The sequence below is a fragment of the Ornithorhynchus anatinus genome, chromosome 8 (genome assembly GCF_004115215.2).
Source record: "Ornithorhynchus anatinus isolate Pmale09 chromosome 8, mOrnAna1.pri.v4, whole genome shotgun sequence".
In the NCBI taxonomy this organism is placed as follows: domain Eukaryota; kingdom Metazoa; phylum Chordata; class Mammalia; order Monotremata; family Ornithorhynchidae; genus Ornithorhynchus; species Ornithorhynchus anatinus.
This window is the reverse complement of record NC_041735.1, coordinates 13,248,397-13,273,203: the sequence shown is the minus strand read 5'-3', so window position 1 is coordinate 13,273,203 and position 24,807 is coordinate 13,248,397. Positions and strand designations below refer to the sequence as shown.

At 41.9% G+C, this 24,807-nt stretch overlaps 1 long non-coding RNA gene across 1 annotated transcript in view; it reads right to left on the bottom strand.

The window, feature by feature from the left end:
* LOC114813702 overlaps positions 1 to 24,807 on the bottom strand; it is a 74,351-nt gene that overhangs the window by 5,269 nt on the left and 44,275 nt on the right. The gene's annotated exons all lie outside the window — the stretch shown is intronic.

The window sequence follows — 24,807 nt, the reverse complement described above, 5'->3', positions numbered from 1 at the left end:
ACTGTGCCCCAAATCAATCAATAGTATTCATTAAACACTTATTCTGTGCAGACTATTAAGCCCTTGGGAGAGTACACTACAGTTAGTAGACATGATCTTTGCCCTCAAAGAGCTTACTAACTCACCAGTCTAAGACCAAGCAAGTATCTGCTTATAGAAAATGAATGCAAAAATTCCCACAAATACATAGTCCAATGAAAAAAATCTTACCTTGGTCTACTATTACAACCCAACCCACACATTCCAGTCCTCCAATGCCAACCTACTCTCTGTACCTCGATCTGGTCCATCTCCCCATCGACCCTTGCCCATGTTCTCCCTCAGACCTGGCACTCCCTTCCCTTTCATATCCAATAGTCCATTGTTCTCCCCACCTTCAAAACCCCACCTTTAGGAGTCATTGTTCTCCTAAAATCACTTCTCCTCCAAGAGGAGTAAGACTGTAAGCTCATTATGGGCAGGGAACATGGTTGCTGATTCTGTTGTATTGTATTATTATTATTATACTGTATTTGTTAGGGCTTACTATGTGCCAAGCACTGTTCTAAACACTGGGGTTGATACAAGGTATTCAGGTTGTCCCACATGGGCTCACAGTCTTAATCTCTATTTTATAGATGAAGAAACTGAGGCACAGAGAAGTTAAGTGACTTGCCCAAAGTCACAAAGCGGACAAATGGCAGAGTGGGGATTGGAACCCATGACCTCTGACTCCCAAGCCCGAGCTCTTTCCACTAAGTCACGCTGCTTCTCATTGTACTCTCCCAAGTGCTTAGCACAGTGCTCTGCACATAGTAAGTGCTCTATAAATACCACCGATTGATTGAGTCCTCCTCTGACCAAGCCATTTCCCCTTCCCGTTCTTCCCTCGGTGTTACGGAAGAACTCTGATTGGTACCCCTTAAGTATTTGACATTCACCCCACCCTCTGCCATTTCCCCTATAGGCAATTTATTTCAAGGACTTCTTGCCCCTCTAGATTTTAAACTCCTTCTAGGCAGGTATAGTGTCTAACAACTCTTTGGTATTGTACTTTCCCAAGTGCCTAGTACAGTACTCTGTACACAGCAAGCACTCAAATATCATTGATTGAAAAAAGGTACCCCACCAAGGAGATATCTACTTAATTTTAGGCTCTGCCTTTTCTGGTTATGACTACTGTCATTTTTTAAATAGGTCCTGGATCCTAGGGCCTGTGCTTATTTTCATGCTTGCTTTAACTGGAAATCAAAGGGCTGAATCTCCCTCCCTTCCCTAATCATCCTTTTAACTTATTGTGACTCTTTTTGGAAAGCAGGTCTCTCCAGACCTCTCCTTACCAGATTGTTTGTGTTTTTAAAGCTTTGGGTAGATTGCTTGTGCTAATCTTTATATCCCCACTTAATCACATTGGCCTCTCCTGCCCTTTTCCTGTTTACACACAACTGGGCTGAATTTCAATTGCTGCTTCTCCTTTAGTTCCCCCCGACCCACCTACTTTCTACTCTGACGGGAATTGCAGGCAAAATTGCAGGAATTGTGGCATCTCATGTGCTGTCAAAGTCAAGGTTAAAGGAATTAAGATTGTTTAGTTTGGAGAAGGGGTCTAAAGATTGACTTAATAGCTATTTTAAAGTATATGAAGGCCTCTCACGGTCCATGTCTACAAAGGACCAAACAAGAAGTAATTTGGAGGGTTATAAGAATAAGCGCTTCTAAAATCCAAGTTTAATAGATTTGGAACTGGCTACATCAAAAATGGCGACATCTCCTTCAGGGAGAACTTTAAACAGTCATCTGCCCTAGAGAGATTAGTCATTCATCTGTCTGGGCAGAAGATCTCACAAAAATCCCTTTTAATTATAAAATTCTTCTAGTTACTAAGTGAGCCTCAACTGCAAATTAGTTACCATGAATGGAATTATTGACACTATTATTAACATAATTGATTATTTTAGTATTTGTTAAGCATTTACTATGTGCCAAACACAGTGTTGAGTTCTACGGTAGATACAATATAATTGATTCAGACACAGACCTTGTCCCTCACAGGACTCACAGAGGGAAGGAGAAAAGGCATTTCATCACCAGTTTAGAGATGGAGAAGCTGAGGCACAGAGAAGTAAAGTGACTTGCCCAAGGTCATGCAGCTGGAAAGCAGAGGAGTCAGGATTAAAACCTAGGTCTCCCAGTCCTATGCTGTCTTCACCAGGCCACAGAATTTCCATAAAAAAAAACCCAACAGTGATACTTGGGGCACCACCCTCTAGACGTGACAGAATCTAGTCAACATTTTCCGGATTCTTCTGAAACACGAGGGTTCTCTTCTGGTTAAACTCCACATTAAGGCAAACTTGCATTCTCATATTCCAATATAAGTCCTTCTCCTGATGTTGTGGTACATCCTATCCAAATGTGATTGTGGTTGAACGATCATTCCCTATTTTCCAACAACATTCTAGCCCAACACACAGTGAAAACCCATTGCAATCAATTGATGGTATTTATTAAACATTTACTGTGTGCTAAAAGCTAGGGAGAGTACAGTAGAATATTGTATTTGGATTTACACCCCCTCCTCAGCCCCACAGTACTTATGTAAATATCCATAATTTATTTATATTAATATTTGTCTCCTTCTCTAGACTGTAAACTAGTGGGCAGGGAACGCCTCTACCATCTCTGTTATTCTGCATTTCCTAAAGGTCTCAGTATAGCTCAATAAACATGCATGATTGATTGATTAGTTGATTAGTTAGTAGCCATTAGCCCTGCCCTAAATAAGATTACAATCTAGTTGGGGAGACAAACATTCAAATTAACTGCAGAGAGGGGAAGCCATCCAGTATCAAGCTGTGTATGTAAATGCTGATCAGAGTTTTGCTTTGGCAGGCTGAGCAGGTAAGGTTCATACCACCTCTAGGAGGGATCAAAAAGCTCAGGCCCTTAATGGAACAGAAAAAAGAAGTGGATTTCAGAAACAGCACTCTTTTCCTGGGGATGCTTACTCTTTCAGGTTTCTCAGAATTGGAGAATGATGTCTAACAGGGCAAAAGTTGTCACTAATCTCAGCTATAGTATGATGTTGCAGATTGGTGACTCACAGACCCATATGACAAAAGAGGAACTAGTTAAATGAATTTTGCTGAAATAAAATGCTCTTGAAATACATATACTTGCTAGTCAAAAAAACAAATATTAAAAGCAACCAGTTGGAACTTTTGGGGGTCATTTGTGCAATCTTGAAAAATGGAAATTAAGAGTTGAGTTCAACAGAGCATTATCCAGCACACAAGTCCCCTGTTTGGAAAACAAAGGGGCTTGGTAGGTGGGGCTTAGGCCTGTCTCCTCTCTGGCAGCCCTGATTAGGACCATCAGAACATGATGGATTATTTTCCCTCCTTTTCCTTTGTGTGTTTCTCAGAAAATGAAAGTATTTGTTATCAGCTCTTACAAGCAGAGTGCTTTTCTCCTGTATCAGTCCCCTGGGCAAATGCAGTTTGTCCCTCACTGGAGCTTCAAACAGGAAAAGGCAGAATAATATTTAACTGGAATACTGATCTTCCTCAGTCAGAAGACCAAGGCCAAAAGCTATGTCTCGGACTAGTCCATTTGACCTGCATTTTAGGGACAAGAATTGAAGGCAGGAAAGCTATGTGGGCTAGTAATCCGAAACCAGCTGCTGTCTCTAATAAGATGCTCAAAACAATCCTGCTCTTTTAACCCCTCATTTGTCCCTAACTGTTGGATGGCTCTACACAGTGTTACTTGATTCCACCTGAAAGCCTCAAAGTGCTACAGAGATCAGAATGCTTCACTCACCTATAAAGATTTGTAATCCGTGGGTTTAATGTGCTGTTATTTTCTTTTATTCTTTGGGGGCCTAAAAATATAAAACAAAAAATGACCAGTCCACTAAAACCACTGGGCAGGAGTTAAGTGGCATGTATGCACAACTAACTATAGCTCTTCTTCCCACAGCTCTTAATGGCCCTAAAATGGGGGAGTTTTGGGAGTGGGAAAGTGTTCCTATCTTCTCTACCCGACTTGATTTGATTTTGGCCCATCTTGATGACCGTTGCCTCAGTCTGACCAGCCCAGGAACTCCAGACTGACCCAATCCCTGACTGAGCTATACCACAAATAATGTTACCTGACCTATTACCCTCAGCCTTCCCACTTTATACTTCAGGAGAAAATAAATCAAAATGGACATTTGTTACAAGTGCTCTCCCCTGCATTTTGACGTTTCCCTACATGCCCACCTGGGGAACTGAGAACTGTGCTCATCTCCAGCATTTGGTATGTGGATATGGATTTTTTATAAAAATATGCTCTTTGTATTTAAGAAAGCAAAAGCAAAATGGGTTACACCCAGGAGGCTATGTCCAAGGTCATGCAAATATTTGCTAACAGATGGAAGTCTGTTGTCTAAGGAAATCAAATTCCCTTTATTTGAAGTGTGTTTATCATTTCCTACCCCCCACAGAAGGAAAATGACAAGAGTAGTGAAATTTTCTGTGTTTTGGTTAATGGGGAACCATGGGAATGAAAAAGCAACGGACACATTAATCATGTGGCTGGTAATATATGACCAAATATCACAAAGCATTAAACCAGGAAAAGCATCGTAACAATCAGGTTGTCAGAACACACCTCGAAGAAAACAGAATGAAAAATGAGCCCCAAACAACCTCTTATATACAAAGTTCACTAGTCACTGTTTGGTCCGAATTAGGGGGAAAATAACGGTAGACAATATGCTAAATTTTGTAATTTTGTGAATTGCCAAATTTCACCATCTAGAGAACTGAGGGATTGAGATACTTTGGAGAAATAATTTGCATTAATAAGAAACACTAATCAAGTTAGAGTTTTAGAACCACCCTAACTGCTTGGTCATTCTGCCAAGCACCTTAAAATATTTTGAGGTGCAAGTCAAAAGCTTCAGGATGCATTTAAGCCCCTCCCAATCCCTGGGGCTGAAGAATCAACAGGGGCCACAAATGTCCCTTTTTAATAGCTCAGAGTTATTGTCTGGGTCTACCAGAAGTCTATCATCTCTAGCTGAAGTTCAAATCCACCCCATAGATCGTGCAAAGCAAAAGATTGGCTTACCCTCTAATAAATCAGGTTGACTGACCAACCTCACTTTGCCAAGCCTGAATGGAACCAATTTAATAATAATAATAATAATGTTGGTATTTGTTAAGCGCTTACTATGTGCCAAGCACTGTTCTAAGCACTGGGGTAGACACAGGGGAATCAGGTTGTCCCACGTGGGCCTCACAGTCTTAATCCTCATTTTACAGATGAGGTAACTGAGGCACCGAGAAGTTAAGTGACTTGCCCAAAGTCACACAGCTATGTGGCCGAGCAGGGATTCGAACCCATGACCTCTGACTCCAAAGCCCGTGCTCTTTCCACTGAGCCACGCTGCTTCTCTAGCCACGCTGCTTCTCTAGCCACGAGGATGCTGTGTTTTTTTTTAAATGGTATTTGCTAAGTGCCTACTATGTGTCAAACACTGTTCTAAGCACTTTATCAGGCCAAATACAGTCCCTGTCCCATATGGGAATCTCAGTTTAAGTAGAAGGGAGAACAGGTACTGAATCCCCATTTTTGCAGTTGAAGAAACTGAAGTACACAGAAGGTAAGTACTCGCCCAAGGTCACACAGCAGACAAGTGGTGGAGCCGGGATTAAAACCCAGGCCCACTGACTCCCAGGCTTGTGCTTTACCCACTAGACCATACTGCCCCTGAAACATCATGCCACCAAAACTCAGGTTTGTTGCTAGCTAGAAGCCACTCAAACACACTTATTTCAAAATCAGTATTGGCTTCATATGAATTCAGTCTCTCTGTTGTGTTTCCATACTGACCAGACAACAGCACTCAATGCATAGTATGTAAATAATTGTATTGAGCTCTGGACTGCCAGCAAGTGGATATCACCAGGCCTACAGTTCAAGAGGGAAGTTAGTTATGGGCAGGGAATGTGTCTACCAGCTCTGCTTTCTTCCAAATGTGATTGACTGATAGATTGAATAGGGGTCCATTAAGCTTCTAACACAATGGCAGTGGCCTAAAAATTCAGAATCTCTCTTTCCAGCTTGTTGAAGTGTTAGAGGGAAAGGGATGGGTAGGCTGCTAACAGGATACTCCCCTCACACCTCCCCCACTCCAAGCCACACCTTCTAATTGCACTTGGTAAAAAGGGAGAGGATAGTGGATGGATTTTTTTGCCTCTTCTCAAACATAATCTTCACTAGTGTTTTGTTACCTAATCACTAAGAGTAGCCATCATGTACAGACAATTTAATTTTAGACAGAATTAGGGTTAGAGTTTGGAGGCTGACAACCCAAAGCCTGTGGATCATGAGCCCCTAGCAAGACACACTTTTAAACAGGGATTTTTGGTGGAAAAGTGTGTTTTTGGTCCCAATTTTTCCCAAAGAAAGTGTAGGCATTTGTTGGCATTACACCATCAAGACAAGAAAAGTATTGTGGGAGTTACAAACCCCACTCCTACTTCCACAGATTCCCAGCTATCTGAAGAACCACCTGACTCGCTGAATGTCTGGGGTCTTTTTCCTCCTGTTCTCCTCACCACTACATTCCCCTCATCCCACTTGCCCTTTGGATGGCTTCAGGATAACCCCAAATCCAAGGAGGAAAGAAGTGGGGGGAAGGGAATGGAAGTGGGGATGGAAGGGGGAAGGCATGGAGAACATGTCCTCATTACTCCCAGTTGTCCATCTGGTAGATTCTTGAGCCAATTAGGAGACAGCCAGGAGGATGTGTTCTCATGGCAAAATACACTTTGGGCATGTTTAATTGTTTCCAGTCCTATTGTGATAAATAAAGCAAAATATAAAAGCAATCTCCATATTGCTAATTTGACACCATAAGCGTCATTAAAATATCATGCCCAAGTAGACAAGGCCCAAGGCTCAATTGTCCCTTTCCTTTTTTGCATACACCACTTCCTTTGATCACCAAAGCTCTCACTAGGTGGTGCCACTACATTTAAACATGGCCCCTATCTTATTCCAAAGGAATACATCAAAATAACTATAAAATAAATTTAATCTGTTTTGTTTAGGGCTTTTAAAATTTTATCATTTATTTGATCAAAATAAATGACCTCTGGGAGTAAAATCTTGGGCAAATCCAAACTATATTCTGAACCAAAAATAAAAAATACTGGCAGATACTTCATGCTGTATTTCTAGCTGTGAAGTTTTCTGATGGCCAAGAAGTTCATACTAGAGAGATGAGAGATACTATAAAGTTTATATACTCAATTCATCATGAGATATAAATAAATTCTCATTTGGAATGCATTTCAAATCTCGAGCTTCAGTTTGTGGCTGGTGGCTGCACTTTTCCATTATTTATCTACTGAAGTCACAACCCTAAATACAATGCACCACCAATGACACTATTTTAACAGGCCTAATGCAGTACAGTTTTGGAGACCCAGAGGTTCGGATAGTCTTGAATGTCAGTTACCTCTCAGGGTTTATATTGTGGTCTTGGGGAGAAAGAGCAGGGACCAGAGAGAGATGAATCTCAAGATCCTGGGTTGTTTTGAGTTGTGCCTCTGGCTTGCTAGGTGGCTTAAAGTCATGTTTTTCACCTTCTTTTTCCCAGGCAGTCTTTGTCCTCCCACCCTGTAGAGCTTCCAAAAGGAAAGGAAAGCCGATGATAGGCCCAGAAAAGAAGCCTGTTCAGAGTTAAAGCACCTAAGTTAAACATGACCTTCAATCAATCGATCAATCGTATTTATTAAGCACTTAGCACTTACTGCGTGTAGTGCACTCTACTAAGTACTTGGGAAAGTACCATGTAACGATAAAGCGGACACATTCCCTGGCCACAATGAGCTTATGGTTTAGAGGAAACCAGGCAGGGGATACCCAGGTATGAACCGGGGACCTCTTGATCTAGAGTTGAATGCTCTACCCCTGAGCTATACCCCCACTTCACATTAAAGTGCAAGTTTCTTAAAGCAAACAGATTCTCCTCACCTTCCTCTTTAAAAAGTGTCCAGGATGCTGCTTGGCTTAAGGGGACTGAACCAAGTCCCAGCTGGTGAGCTTGACGTTCACTTTGGAAACTGGTTCCACCAGTTGGAAAGCATAGGCCTAATAGCAAGGCTTGCAGCTTGACAGTGCAGCTCATGGTCCAGAGATAAAGGTGGACCAAGCAACCAAGCTGAACCTTATAGCAATCTGGAGATTTAAAAACCTAATAACTCCCAAAGAATGAGAACACAGTTGAAAAATGGCATGGTGGAAAACCCATTAACACTAACCTCATTGTGGTATAGGTGAACAATTTAGTGATGCCCTTTGAAAAACAAGAATAATAATGTTGGAAACAATATCTCTTCAAATAAAAAAAGCCCAAACTCCTTTGTTGTTGACTCTGGCAAATGCCAAATACCTGCTGAGTTAATGTTGGAAGCACAATAAAGAGTTGTTCTTTGGCTATGTAGAATTTTTTTTTGTTTTATTGTTTGATACCATCTTTGATAGAGGTCAGATTTCTGGCTAAGTTGGATAGTTTATTTATTCCTATTCATTAAAAGGGACCCTGCAGCTATTTGAAGAGGATGCCTGGTATTACATTATTATTGCTCCAAAAAGTACGGGCAAGAGTTTATTGTAAAAATTCCAAGGTTTTGGGTGGGAGTTCTCTGTTGTCTCCATAATAAAAGCATTTAGGCTTCTAGGGTGATTTTATGAGCTACAATTTGATTTGGATAATTAGAGTGATGTGCAGAATAGCAGCAGGAAATGAAAATAAAATAGCAACCTAGTCAATAGCTATGGACGTCTGAAGTATGAGAGTTCAGTTGGTGTTAACATATTCTAAGCGATCGGGAGCCTATCAGATCACAAAGGTAATTCAGATTTGGCCCCCGGCTTGTTAGAGCTCACTATAATGTGATTTTAATGACCTGGAAGCCTTTACAATTTGCCCGTTCATGAGAGAAAAGAAAATCACTTGCCACTCACAGCATAGTGCCTCATAGAGTGTTCTGCACACCATGGGAGCTCCATATGCAAGGGGCAGTTCAAAAGTAATGACTTATTTTATTTCTCACTAAATATCATTCTAGAGAAACTGAAAATTACATAGAACACTCTTACATCCATGGCAAATACAAAGTTGTTTTTCCAGTCTCCAGTCTCCTGCATTTTTGGCAGGGTTGAGCCAGGCAGGCTGCATCATATTATAAAACTCCTTGCACTACACTGTAACCACCTGTGAACCAGTGCCTAATAAATACGATTAATAATGCCACTAATAAGGATTGAGTGCCACCTTCAAAACCTTTGCATGTGTAATCCATCCTTTAGCGAGAAAAGAGGTGTTAATTCAAGGCTGCAGGGCAATAGGTCAAATCGGGGAGGATGAAGCTCTGCAAAGGACTCTGTGTCCATCCATCAATCAATAGCATCTATGTTGACCTATTGTGTGCAGACCATTTTACTAAGCGCTTGAGAGACTACAACAGAATAATTTAGACACATCCCTGACCTTAAGGAGCTTACAATCTAGTTGGGGAAATGGACATTAAAATCAATTACAGCTAAGTGGAAGTAGTAGAATAGAAAGATACCTACAAAAGTGTTGAAGGGATGGGGGAAGTGTATGGAATTCAGTTGTTTTAGGTTGCATGGAAGTGTTGGCATAGGCACCTGGGGGAATAAATGGTGGGAAGATAAATTCCATATGTACAAAGCCAGGGATTATCATGCTGGAGAAGCACCTTATTCATGCTTAGGTCAGTCGAGTTTCATATACGCCATTTTCCGACCGCTTCAATGTCTTGATGTTTTGCTCAGAATTCATTGTGGCACCCTAAGGCATAAAGTCCCATAGCAGACTCCTTCTCTGTTTCAAAACAAACATCCTAAGTCCTTGCCAGCAAACAGTTACATCCTTAACTTCTTTTTTGCTGTTGATGTCTAATGGTGCCACTGCTTTAAATTCTGCTATGTTTCCAAGTCCCAACACTTGCAGTAATGTGAGATTAAAATTCCTCATTTTAAAATCAGTCTATCAATAGTATTTTCTAGGTACTTACTGCATTCAGAGCATTGCACTAAACACTTGGGAAAATGCAATATTACAGAGTTTTTAGACCCAATCCCTGCTTACAAGGAACTTACAGGCTAAAGGGGAAGACAGACATATGGATTAGGGATACGGGAAATAGAGGAGTGTAAGAATATTTACATGAGTAACGTGGGGCTGGGGTGAGTATCAAAATACTTAAGGGGCTCACAGCCAAGTGCTTAGTTGGTGCAGAGAGAAGTGTGGATAGGACAGATGATATTGATAGTTATGTGCCCTGGTGGATTTCTGATCATCTTCCCATCCATCAACTTTTTTTAGAATCTATTGTATACAAATGTTGCAATACTGGAATTCTTCTATACTGCTTAGAACTCCTCATTTCCAATATCCCCTGCCTCATATATCCCATGTGTTTAGATTTGGTGCCATTCTCCACACTCAGTCAATGATTTATACTTGCTAGTTCTACCTCTATTATATTTTCCTGGATCTATTCTTTCCTCTTTATCCCAAAAGTTACTGTCTTGGTTTGAGTTCTCATCATCATATTATGGTTAGATTGCATCAGCCTCTTAGTTGGTCTACTCAACCAACATTTTTCTATCAATCACATTTATTTAGCACTGTGCACAGTACACTAAACCAAGCACTTGGGAGAGTACATTATGCTTTCCCTGCCCACAGCGGACTTTTTCATTTCTCAAAATCTTCTATTGGCTACCCGCTTCGTGACATCAAGTAAAAATCATTTGGTGTTGGAGAGTATTCCATCTGCTCTCCTTATCTTTCATAGAGGCTCCCTTCCCATTTCCAAGTTCACATTCATCAATGCTCTCAAGTTCAGTTAGGAAACTATATCTCATTCTTGATATTCCTGCCTCAGACCCTTGCCACAATTATCCTCTCCACAGATCTGTCAGACCACATCCAATCCCTTCCCATCTACAAAGTCCTCCTCAAATTTTACATCAGACAAGCAGTACTATTTATTGAGCAACTAATTTGTACAGACCACTGTACTAGGTGCTTGGGAGACTACACTGAAGAAGACATGATACTCTCAAAGAACTAGGGGAGACATACACAGTAATTTACAAGTAGGGAAAAGAAAAATGTAGATAAATGCTTAAGGAATGGGGGTACCTTGATAAGTACAGAAGTGGTATATATAGGTATGTACGAGTGCATAAGCACACAGAAGACTCAGAAGGGCTGAAGTGGTAGTTTGAGGGAAATGACCATGGGAAAATGAAAAGTAAAAGCCTCACAGAGATGTGCTTCAGAAGGGGTTTGAAGAAAGAAAGAACTGTGGCCCGGTGGATTTTATGAAGGAGGGAGTTCCAAGTAGGAGGAAAGGTGGACAAGGGACAGAAAGTGAGAGAGATGAAAAAAAGGCCCAAAGAGAAGGTTTGCTTCAAAGGAGCTAAGAGTGTGAGGTAGGTTGTAGTGGGAGAAGAGAGTGGATGAGTAACAGGGAGGGAACTGGTAAAGAGCCCTATTTGATATAGCGAGGAATGGGTAAACTCCAGGAATACTTCTCTAATTATATCACCAGGCCCAAAGTCTCATCAACATCCATTCTCAAAATTTACAAATGTGTATATATGTGTATATAGAAATAAATATACTATATATATGTATATATAAACACACATTTGTATACTCAATTACATATTCAGTTTCATATATATGCTCTACTGTCTGCTATATCCTTTTTCTTCTACCTGCTCCCACCTTAATACTGTTTGGCTGTCTTCCCTATTTGACTGTAAACTCCTTGAAAGCAGGGAAAATGTGTTTCACTTATATTGTGTTTTCCTAAACAACTAGGACAGTGCTCTTGATTTATTTGTAGATTCCAAGGTGGGAGGCTAAAAATTTATGAAAAAGAATTTTAGGTTTTGTCTTCTTAGGCAATTGAAGTGGATGGCCAGGTAATTACCCAGGGAATCTGAGTCATGTAGACAAACAACCTGGATAATGGAATAGCATATTTTTCACCTAAATCATCTAGATAAACACTCAAGACTCCATTTCAATTTGCTTAATGTAGTTCTGGCCCCAGAATCACTGAATCTCAGGGCTAAAAAGGATTAAATGCACCCAGTCGTCACACTGTATGAGTAAACTCAGACTCTCTTCCCTTTGCCCTTTGGAAAGTTTTGGTGTTCCATTATCTTCATGTCAGTTTGGGGGTTAAAGATATTATATCTGTCTCAGCCTTTCCTAACATTTTGGAACGAAGCAAACCCAGATGTACCCGTGCTGTCCTGAACTTCACATTTCCATCCACTCATTCATTTGGAATTTTTCCTTTATATGATGTAACTTTAAGGAAATTAGATTTGCCCCATAGATGGGAATCTTTCTCTGGAGAGTCTGATTTCCTGAGTAGGGTTTTACAACGGGAGTAACACTTGGCAGGATGCATGAAAATGAATCCGAGCCAGGACTGAATCGAAATCAGGCGACCCTGAAGGAAAGCAGGCTGACTCAAAATGAATGAATGAATAAATAAATTTAAAAATAAATGGAACAGTAAGGTGAGGCCTATTTAGAAATCAGGCTGAATGAATGGAAATGAAGCAGTAAGCCCTAAAGAAATGTAATGAATTCTGTCTCTCCTCCTAATACCTGTGGTTGGGTTATCAAAGGAATTGGCTTCAGTGCCTGGGTTTACTTCCTCAGGCAGAGGCATGGGACATGCAGAGCAGGAGGGGATGTGTGTGATGGAAGAGATGGTCTAAGTGATGTGTGTGATGGAGGCTTCTCCATTCCTGTGTCCTTTCACCGGCTGAACAGGGAGCATCTCCAAAAGATCCAGGACAGCTATCGATCTTGGCTTTAAGTTGATGATAAATGATCACCTGAGAACCATTTCCAATTTGGCCCCCCAAATGGTGATTTTGAACTACTAAGAATTTAGGGTTTTTGGTTTTAATTGCTCTGACAGATATTAAATGCATTCAATTAAACATTTGATGGTTTGATTAGTGAAGATAAACATGAATATGTAGATCCATTTCCCCAGCCACAGAAGATGAGCCAGCTTTATCTGGCTTATTTTAAATTTTCAGCTTTCTTTGATATCGTTTATCTTTTATGTCTCTTGCCTTATCATCGCCTTACAGTGTCCATCAAGAATATGGCTTAGAGAAAGCGGCAAACATTGGTCTGGTGAGTGCTGCTTGATCTTGAAGGAATACAATAGGGTAGTGAGTACTGGGGATTGGGGAAGATAGAACTGTAGCGTTTGCTTTTGAAACACTGATTTACCAATTTATCTGTTATTATTAACTGTATTTGAGCACTCACTGTGTGCAAAGCACTGTACTAAGCACTTGGGTGAGTACAGTATAGCATCAAACACATTCTCTGCCCACAATGAGCTCACAGTCTACAGTGCTTTTAGAATGGGGTGCTTTGGCTGGGTCAGTGTCTAACCTGGTATAACATTCTCTTGGGTCCCAACCTTTGAGAGGCTTTTTTCATCATGACTAAAGTGTGTAGGAAGCATCATAAATGAGGTGCTCTTGTTGGACTTGCCACAAGATGAACATTTTAGAACCATAGGGGACCCCCTGGCCACCTGGCTTAGCAATTTACACCTCACTCTGCTTTCCAAACCTGGGCCCAGCCAGAGCCACCTACCTGATTCTATCATCAAAGAGGTTTCACCCAGAAGGCCGGAAAGCCAAAGGGAGGAGATGGTCCGAGGAAACAGCATTTGGAGCAAAGACGGAGTCAAGGAAACGGCCTTTTGACCCTGGAAAAACTATGTCAGTTCTTGGCTTTGGCTGTTCAATAACCCAGTAAAAGGAAAATGAGAGCAGTCTTCTCCTTGATGGGTGGGGGTAATGGGGAGGAGTACAGTCTCAGTCCAAGAAGGGTGAGAACATATAGTTTTCAACATAACTGATCAGGAAAAGCTAGGTCACCCCTAGCATTTTTCCAAGCTTCACTTTTCGTGCCAAACAGCACTAGTGAAAAGGTCACAGGTCTGGGATTCAGAGGACCCGGGTTCTAATCCCAGGTCCACCAGTTAACTTCTGTGTGACCTTGAGCAAATCACTTCACTTCTCTGTGCCTCAATACCCTAATCTGCAAAATGGAGACTCAAAATCTCTTCTCCCTCCTGCTTAGACTGTATTACCCTAGTGTTTAGTACAGTCCTTGGCACATAATAAGCATTTAACAAATACCACAATTATTGTTATTATTGTATGAGTATAGGTTAATCCTGATTGTTCCTTTCAGCCTGGATGAAGAGCAGAATGGCAGAAGGTAATGTAGAGGAGACTACCCAGGCAAGAAGTGGGAGGCTAAGTGTTTCTACTACTTAAAAGCCAAGGGAGTCCATAACTGACATCCTTGGTATGCCTAAAATGGATTCTCTTACCCAAGAGGGGATGATATTCTCACACATTCTCACCCTAATAATTTCTTTATGCTCTACAATAGATGCAGTTCTTTAATTTTTTCAAGAATTCATCCATGAGGAGCAGTATGGCCTAGTGGAAAGAGCATGGCCCTGAGAGTTTGAGGACCCAGGTGCTAATCCTGGCTCCACCAGGTGCCTGCTGTTTGACTCTAGGCAAGTCATTTCAGTTCTCTGTGCCTCAGTTTCCTCATTTGTTCTCACTCCTACTTAGATCATGTGCCCTATGTGGGATAGGCACTGTGCCTGACCTATCTTATATCTTATTATCATCATCATCATCATTATTGTTTTTTCTATTAATGAGTAAAGCAGTCCTAGAGGAAAACACAGTACTCAGTGATGATAAGATGTGACAGAGAAAGAGCCTTGCATTTCAATCTTACAGTAATTACTTTCAAGGAACCAAAAAAGCCAAATGGAAATTGGCATATAAATTAGGAAAAACAATATGACTTTATCCTTTTCAAATCTCAGTGTGAGCCTAAAATGAGCACTCTCTGGGAAGGACACCTTTGCAGGTAGTACCAGAATATTACTCTTATCATTATTACTGCATGATGAAAAGGCTCTAAGCTTCAGCATCCCAGAGTTCCAGCACTTCGAAGAAAAGATGGATCGCTGCACAGATCAATTTGCCCTTGAAGCTCAAGAATTTTTTTGTAGTCCTGGCCTATCAGGCTGGATTTTTAAGAGCTGATTATTTTCAGGAAAAAAAAAATAAGCAAGCAAGTGCTAGTTCAGCCTCAGGTCATGATGTGATTTCCCCTGGATTTATGGGACTTGGCTAGATGGGTTAGATTTAAAGGTGGTACTGGTAAAGGCTTTTATAATTCTTAACATTATTGAATAGGAGGCCTGTGATTATGAGCATAGCATACATAGCATGTGTTTTGAACTTGAATACGGGATTCTGCCTTAGGTCTTGTCATGGGGTCATACAAAGTGTGACCATCCCATTTTAAGAAAGCAATTTGGTCACCTTCATGCACTGGTCCCTCTCTAGTCTATCAGTATCTTGTAGGCAAGGATCATCTATACCTCCACCTTTATACTGTACTCTCCCAAGTACTTAGTACAGTTCTTTGTGCAAAGTAAGTGCTTAGTAAATACCATTGATTGATTACTTGATTGTTGACTCCCTTGACATGAATGGAGCTAAAAGTCTGTTCCCTTCAATGACCCCTGAGCTCCAAAACCCTATCTCCAGGAACATTTACATCAAAAAGCCCCAAAATGACAAGGCCAGGCTCCCTTTGAAAAGTGCCCAAGAGAGGCACCATTTGCTAGGGGAAGTGACCACTCCATTTGGGTGATTTCATTTCATCCACTTTCCTTCCCTTGCCTTTCTTCCCTCTTCTTCTAAATGCTCCACTGCCCTCCCAGCTTGGGGAGAACTGGGAAGGTTTAGTTGTGCGCAAACTGGAGTGCAAGACTAGCTTTGCTGACACAGCCCCAGTCGGCTGGAGCCCCTAGACAGCTTCCTGATACTAATGAGGACCTGGAGGAGTTAGCGTGACATTGCAATGAGGCAGAAATCCAAGTTGCGGAGGAAAGAACCCCCCCAAAACTGCCCATAGACAGCTAAGGGGCTATGTAAATGCATTTTAAAATAAAGATTCTAGGTGCCCTGAGCGGAATATTTTGTAATTCAGGCTTTAATAAAAAATGATCATCTCTCCATCTGCTTTCTGAAAATAAGCCTCCAGTTACACAAACCAGTTACAGACAGTTACAGACAGAAATGATAGGCAGAGAGCAGCTTGGAAAAGAGTAGCTCCTAAAACACGACGGAAGCAATTGAAGACTGGTTACTTTAGGTAATTCTGCCCCATTGCATTGAGCTCAGGAATGTTCTCTGGAAATGAAATGGGGCCAGTGGCTCGTAGTTAAGTAAATCAGACGTTTTACAATTCATTAGATACTCTTTTGACTCCAGGTGTCAATCTCTCCCTTCTCTTCAGGTGTTTGACCAAGGGAGATGTTTCTCTATCATTCTGACATTTACTGTTTAACAGAAGGTAGAGAGATAAATTAGACTGAGGTGGTGCCCAGGAACTCTACTGCTACCTCTGCTGCCGTTCTGACAAAAGAAGGTATCAGTTGGGTCCAGACCTAGTTACTTTTAGCAAAATTAGTTGTGGTGAATGAATAAAAGTCAGGCTCACTTGCTGGAAAGAGAAGATTCAAAAGTCAAACAGTTGAAATAAACTACCTTAATTTCATTGTGTTCCGTATGAAATTCCAGGCAAGGCCACCTCCTCCTTGGGTCTGTGCTGGCTTGACTTTTACCAGTGGACAAAACACCAGGTCAGCCAACAGATACCAGTGCCGGGAGAAGGGTGAGGGGAGATCGGGAAGAGGGACATGATGGTGGTAGCCAGGGACATACCTGAAGAGGGTGAAGAGTGCTGAAGAGAGCCCCCACTGCATTCAATACCATACCTCAGGCCAGATGGGCTACTAAAGTCATCCACACCTCAACTCACTGATCTACTACATCCTAGCTGATACTCTCTGCTCTTTCAGATTATTCACTTTGCCCTGATCTCTTCTATCTCATTGCCAACCCCTTTCCCACATCCTCCCTCTAGCCTGGAACTCCCTTCCCTTCTATATACGCCAGAGCCCCTCTCCCCACCTTCAAAGCCTTATTAAGGTCACATCTCCTCCAAGAGCCCTCCCTCAACTGAACCCTATTTTCCTCAGCCCAGTCTCCCTTCTGTGTCATCTATGTACTTGGATCTCTAACTTTTGGACATTTGCTATTTGCCCCACCCCCAAACCCATAGTACATATCTTTAAATTATATGTTATAAAGTTAACTTATTTATTCATATTAATGTCTGTCTCTCCCCCTAGACTGTAAACTCATTATAGGCAGGAAACATATCTGCTAATTTTGTTGTATTTTACTTTCCCAGGTGCACTGATTGGTTGATTGATCCACACATCAAGGCCAGGACACAGAGGCGACCTTTCATCCCTGATCCCCACTTTAGCCTTGTGCTAGTCTTTCTCTCCACTGGTGATTCAGAGATGCTGGACTCACACCAGTGTTGTGGCCTGAGCCAGTGTGCTTTCTTTGAACTGTGTCCCTGGAGAATACAATGGAGCCACGCTCAGCCAGTACAACTCAGTGAAGTGGCTACTGGCCTGACCTCAGCCCTGGGTGCTTGCTAGGTTACAGACGTGACCCTGGGGCTTCTTCGGTTCTTCCAGACATGCAGCACCGTCATCAGAGCATTCACTGAACCTGGTGGGTGCAGCACACTGAACTCACAGATTGGGGAACATTCAAGAGCCAGGAAAGGACTTAGTCACTGCCCTCAAGGAGATTACAATCAAACAGAGGAGACAAGACTAGTCAGTTTGGGCTGGGCCAGCTCCAGCAGGAACAGTAGGAGGTAGCAGCTTCAGCACTCCTCTTCCTTTTCCCTGGACCTTAGGCAAGTCACTTAACTGCTCTATGCCTCAGTTTTCTCATCTGTAAAATGGGGATAATATATCTGTTCTTCCTCCTACTTTGACTGTGTCTGACCTGGCTATCTTATATCTACCCCAGCTTTTAGTACAGTGTTTGGCACATAGTAAATGCTTAACAAATGCTACAATCATTACTATATTGCTATTATTATCCAGGAGTAGCACTTTCAGTTTGTCCTTTCTCTGCCACCTCAAACACATCTCCTGAGCAGCCTGTCAGCTAATCCACTCAAGGAGTACCAAAAAGTGAGGCAGTTGAGGGGTGGCGGTTAAAATCTCGAAAGCCTCGATACCCGAGTCAGACAGGGTATCTATGAGAACAGGGGCCTGGTTGAGAATACAGTGGCCCTGGAGCAAGGATAGGGGCAGGGGAGCAGGGGTCCCCCCTAAATAAACATTCTAGTTTCAGGGGTTCCAATGGATATGACATCATCAAATGATACTATATTTGTGCTGAAGTGACATCATGTGGAATTTGGCATGTGCACACAGTGTAATTTTAAATGATGTCATACTGAATAGTTTCTTTCCTCAGGGCAGTTTCAGACATTCAGCTCTCCCTTCCCCATCAAACAAAGGGGCGGGTGAGAGCAGTGTTGCTAGGGAAGAAGGGTCCTCAAGCTTTCTTTGCATGGTCTCAGGGTCTATAGAAGGGAATGTGTTTCAATAACAGCAGCCCTGAATGGCAGGAACCCTTGGCCTGGGGAACTGTTCTCTAACCCTCTGTGACCTACCTGTGATCCAGTTTACCCCTATTCACTACCTACTGGCCCCACCAGTGCCTTAGCCCAGCACAGTGAGTACATGTTGTGGTACTTTATGTGGGTTTCCGCAGGTGTGCACATGTAAAACAATGTGAGCACTGAGGTTATGGCATTAACTTGTCCGAATGAGAGTATATGTCAACAAGTATGCTGGTAACCATTTGTGAGAGATGATGCATGTTTGTGTGTTGGTTCGCGTTTCAGCCAGGTCACAAATTGGGTCATGTCAGACCTACCTCTCTCCCCCCAGAGTTTTTATGGAGAGAACTGGCTCTCCTCTGCCTCCATTGCTTTTCCCCCATCCCACCACACTCCTCAATTTAGAATAGGAGGGCGTGCAGGGAGGCAAGAGAGACAAAGATGAATCTGGGATGAGGGAGAGGGGCCAGGGAAACTGCAGAAATGGGAGAGGTAGGTCAAGGTGGAGTTGTTCCTCTGGTAGATTTGCTAATGTTCATGGCTTAGTGGAAAGAGCACGGGCTTGGGAGACAGAGAATGTGGGTGCTAATCCCAGCTCCACCACTTGTTGCTGTGAGACCTTGGGCAAGCCGCTTAACTTCTCTGAGCCTCAGTTACCTCATCTGTAAAATGGGAATTAAGATTGTGAGCCCCACATGGGACAACCTGATTACCTTGTACATACCCTAGTGCTTAGAACAGTGCTTGGCACATAGTAAGCACTGAACAAATATGATCATTATAATTATAATTATTAATATTAATGTGCATATTCAAAAAGAAGTGATTTTCAACTGGCTCACATGAAGCCATTTTCATCAAATCAACCATAGTGACTTCAACTACCAGCCATATAAGAAAAACATACTGGCTCTCGCTCTCTCTATCTCTCTCTCTCTCTCTCACACACACACACACACACACACACACGAATTTATCAACAGCGGTATCTTCAAATGGGAAAAGCAACTAGATAAGTAAAAAGGCATTGACCAATACTGCTTTCTTCAGCAAGATACATTAATCTAAAATTAGGAGAGATCATTTAGACAATTCTACCTAGGGATTTTTCATGTAACCCATATTTAATGAAGGATTGGCATTGGATTATCTTCCTCTTCTTGTCAGAGAAGACCAAATTACAGGTATAAAATTGACCCTTTTCCTCAAAGACATTTATTCATATGAGTGAAGTATTGCTTTTTACAGGCCTGTAATCTTGTTCAAATACTATCTAATTCAATAAGTTATATAGTGTTTTCATCAGTTCATCAATCATAAAACTGGTAATTAGTTCTGTGTCTCTCCATATACTTTTAAAACTAGCTATCATAAAGCACCACTGAATATTAGTTTGGGATTGTATTTTCATTATTGTGATGGTAAAGGCAGATATCATATATGTATCTAATTCAATAGCTCATTCTCCATGACTGCTGATTGTTTTCAATGTAATTTAGGTGTTTGTTTCATCAGCAAAGGCAAACAGAAGGACCTGCCTGAACTTCATCAGGCCCATTGTTTCAGCAGATAGCCTACCAGTCACATAAGCTAATTTTGACTTCCTACTACCCATCTCGGAACACACTTTCCCCATTTAGAAGGACCAAAATAAATAACGAATCCCTCATAAGCTTTCCTGAATTCAGTCCAATTAGCAATTACTAAATATGGGCAGCATAAAATTCTCTGGAAGAACTAGGGCTAGCTTTCATATTTAAAAATGATGTTGCTTAAAGTTAGATCCTACCCATGCTTGTGATGATGATGGAGTCTCCAGTCAGGAAGGGAAAAGGAACCTGGTCCTGAGACTTCAGGACAAAGAATTTGTGCAGAGAAATTGGTTCTAGTGCTATTGGCTTGGGCAGCTTACTCTCTCTGGTCCTTATTGGTCATATTCCTTCTGGGCTGCTGGGGGCAACAAGCCAATAGGTGAAGTGCATGTCTGGTCTCCATCCACCTTAGACAGTTACAAGCCAAACCAAAACTAGAAGCCAGGTCTTCTGATTCCCAGAGTGGTACTCTCGCCACTGGGTCAACAGCAGGAATCTCCACCTGCGTGTAAATGAAAAGTTCTATGTGTGATTTGCCAATAGTGCAAACATTGAAGAGGAGATAGAAAACCAAATCAAGGTTAATAGGTCCGCTGGGAGACTGCCAGACAAGAATGTGCTTTCAGTGCACAAAGGAAGCACTCAATAAGTACCACTGGATGATTAAATTCAATGTGTCATCAAGATTCAGCCTAAATGAAGAGCTACAGAATAATTAAAGTGTCCTACCACTGTCCTCAAAGTCTTTCAGTTCTTTCTGTCTCCTTTCTCTCCCTCCCTCTTGTTTTTCACCTGCCTTGGGTAGTAGGCTGGGGGGAGGGGGGGGTGGAGTGGAGGGATCATTTTCCATTGTGTATACACACATACACACACAAAATATCTCTCTCTCTCTCTCTCTATCTCCCCCTCCTGCTGGCTCTGCATCGGATTCCAGTCCTCCCCTTTATTCTCTCCCTTTTCAATCCTCCCCCTAGACTGGAGGCCCCATATGGGACAGGAATTGGTCCCAACTCTATTAACTTGTATCTATTCCAGTGCTTTGACACACTGTAAGCAACACAGTTACTATTATTAGGCTTGCAGCAGTTTTGTCAACTCCATACGTGTGTCATTATTAATATCAAATGAAAAAAGGATCTAATGTAATTAAAACACAGCTCTATATCTCATACCCTTGATTGGCAGGATATGACAGCAGGAGACCCAAGCAGCTGCTGAATACTGAGGTGAAATGGGAAAACCAAAAACAGCATCTATATTAACAGTACTGAGCATCTACAGTGTGCAAAGGTCTTTACTGAACACCCGAAGAACACACAAAATCAGTAAAAGACGCTATCCCTGACCTTGAGGGGATATGATGGGGAAGTAGGCAGACAGTGAGAAAATACATATTACATTATATATATAAGAGAAGCAGTGTGACCTAATGGAAAGAGCTCAGGTCTGGGAGAATTAAGACCTGGGTTCAAATTCTGTCTCTGCCACTTGCCTGCTGCATGACCTTAAACACTTAACTTCTCTTTGTCTCAGTTTTCTAATCTATAAAATGAAGATTCAATGTCTGTTCTTTTTCATACTTAAACTCTGAGCCTCTTTGGAAACAGGGACTGTGTCCAACCTAATTATCTTGTATCAACCTCAACACTTGGTAAGTACTTGGCATGTAGTAAGCACTTAAATACCACAATTATTATCATTTTTAAATAATAGACAAACATCAGGAAAAGATAAAATAAATTGGATAATCATTGACCATTTTGAGGAAATCATCTGGTCTTTTCCTGGTCTTGGCCCTCAACCAACTTGTGGTTTAAAACAAAGATATTCTCCTTGCCTCACCACCTTTACACTATTTTGTGCAAAAATAAGTCAATTTGTTTAAGCTCTTAGGAACCAATATATTGATGTTATACGAATAGTTAATAGGTGAATGACAGATGGAGGAGCAGTAATAATTAGAGGATGAGAGCCTAAAATGGTCTCTACCTTAGCAGGATTTTACAAAAAGAAAATGAGATATGTAAAGATGAGTTTTTGAGAATGCCTGAGAGCTGTAGGTTAATTGTAAAGTGAAAAGTGCCAAAAAAGGGTATGGAGATCCGGTCACATGAAAGTTAAGAATTCTTTTTCAGTGGCTTTTTTTCCTGCTCATATAGCCCAGGAATTCCTTAATGGTTTAATACTGAATTTGCTGAATTACAGGCCCAATTGATGAATTGATAGTTTAATTCTCTGCTGAATTTGAAATCTAAGTTTACCTCTGATGCCTCCTCATTAGTCCCCCTCCAGATACTGTCTCACCAACTCTTTGGAAGGAGTATTTTCTTTACATAAATATATCTTTAAGCTGGCTAAAACAAAATGTGAAGGAAGGAAACTGGGTCATTCTTAGGGACGGAATCAACAGTTTTTAAACTACACGTCTTAAGGTCTCCATTAAGTCAGTCTCAAATTCCTACTGAGGAAAGAATGTCCTCTGAATTTTTTTTAATGCAGTGATCAAATAAATTCATTGCAACCTGAACCCTCTGAGACCACACCTGGGACCTTGACGTCAGCACCTTCACCTGAGTGACAGATTCCACTGATCCCAGTGGCCAAGTGCTTCAATCTGCCTCTGAGGTGCACATTTTGCCCAGCCTCTTGCAGGTTGGCTGGAGGTAGGGAAATCTTTGTTCTTGGATCACTTCCATCTTGTCTCCCTGGGTGTCAAGGCACAGGAGCAGATAGAAGAACAGAAGAAGGGTGGGAGAAGAAAAGGAAAGGATAAAACTGGAAAAGTTAAATGTCAGGAAAGTCAATCAGTGTTAAGAGTTAAAGCCCATTAAGAGGGATGTGAAGCAGCCTACCTTGGCAGAGATCCAATCTGGCAGAGATCCAATCTAGCAGCAGCTGTGTGGCCCTGGTGGGATTCAGCTAAAGAACCAGCAGTCAGGCAGACCATGCCGACTACAGCATCCTTATATACTGGGTCATGGAATGTTCCCTTGGGGCTTTTAGCCTGAACCCTGGGCCCAGGCTGTAGCCTTGGAAATACCCCCACTCTTCTTTCTGCATCTTTGGATGGTGGAAGAGATGAGGAGCAGAATCAGGGATGTTATGAGGAGCGAGAGAGAGGACGGGGGGAAAGCATAGGTCACTTGAGGCCCTTTTCTGTGTCCCTTTCTCCTCTGCAGCTAGGAAAACTGTCCCACCTAACTCTTCCCTCCCCGCAGATATATCGCTGCAGGTTGGTCGGTCTCACCCCTCCCCTCATCACTGCTTATGTTCCCAGGAAGAGTAGTCTTCTGCTTGGTTCACCAGCTTAGCTGGGAGAACTCGGGGCTTACTCAGGGGCTTCTCCCTCGAGGGCACCAAGTCTCTGTCAACTACCGGGTCAGGTCCCCTTCTTTACTGAAAACTAAAATTAAAAAAATTAAGCCTAGCTGTTGGAGGCTTCTCTCTCTTTGTTGCTAACCCCTACTGGCGAGTACCAGGCCTGAAGTCTCTCAGGAAGCAGCTCCTCTATGAGGTGATCCATGCTGTCAGTGACCAAGACTCAGAGGGAGAGACAGGTCTGGCTTGTGCCAATGGATTTCAACATTTCCTCCCCAGAGAACTGAGGGCCTTCAAATTTGCCTACTCCAGTTGCTAGTAGGACGCGTTTGTGGAAGAGCTTGACAGAGCTTTGTTCTGGAGATCATCCTTTAGGGTTTCACATAGCTGTGAGGTGAGACTCGGGACCCACAGGACCAAGGCTTGAGAGTAAAACCCTTAGTGGCTCTCCCCACCATAAATGCCAAGGATAAAATTCCCAGCGTGGTCATCAGGTGCTCCTCAGAATACAAAAGGGATCAAAAAGATCAAAATAACAAGATCTGAGCACCTATAAAATACTGTTGGATTGAAACTGGGCTTTATTTGGCATTCAGTTAGACAATTGGGAAATGACCTCCTCCTGTGAATGCATTAACTTGCTGCAGGCTTTTTCTGATCAAGGCAAATATCAACCTTTTATTTAACCTCCCACTAAGAGAAAGTTATTTTTGAAGAGTAAACATTCCATTCCACTGCCCCAAGGTATTTATGAAATAGTTACAGTTTGTAAGGACAGGGACTTGGAACACATTTTCTTGCATATACACTTTTGCCACAAAATATGACATCTGCCAAACTCCAGTCCCATGGAAAAGTAAATATTATACAGAGAAAATGGGGCTGTCAAACACACATGAGGAAAAATATTTTAATCTTTCCTTTGTAGACAGTCCCAACTTGAACAATTCAACAAACTCCTCTGTGCACACTTGGAAAGTCTAAGTTTCTTGCTCAACTGTGCAACAGCATTCGCTGGATTTTCTTACAAAGTGATGGACTTTTTATTATGGATTTGCCTAGTTCTGACCAAAGAGCCTTCCAGACAATCAGTCGCGCTCTCTCTATCTCCTCCATCCCATCACCGTGCCACATGCTCATATAATATTAGATCTGCATGGAGAGAGATACTTAATGTGTCTCTGTTATGCAGCAGATTTTAAAAAAAATGTATTG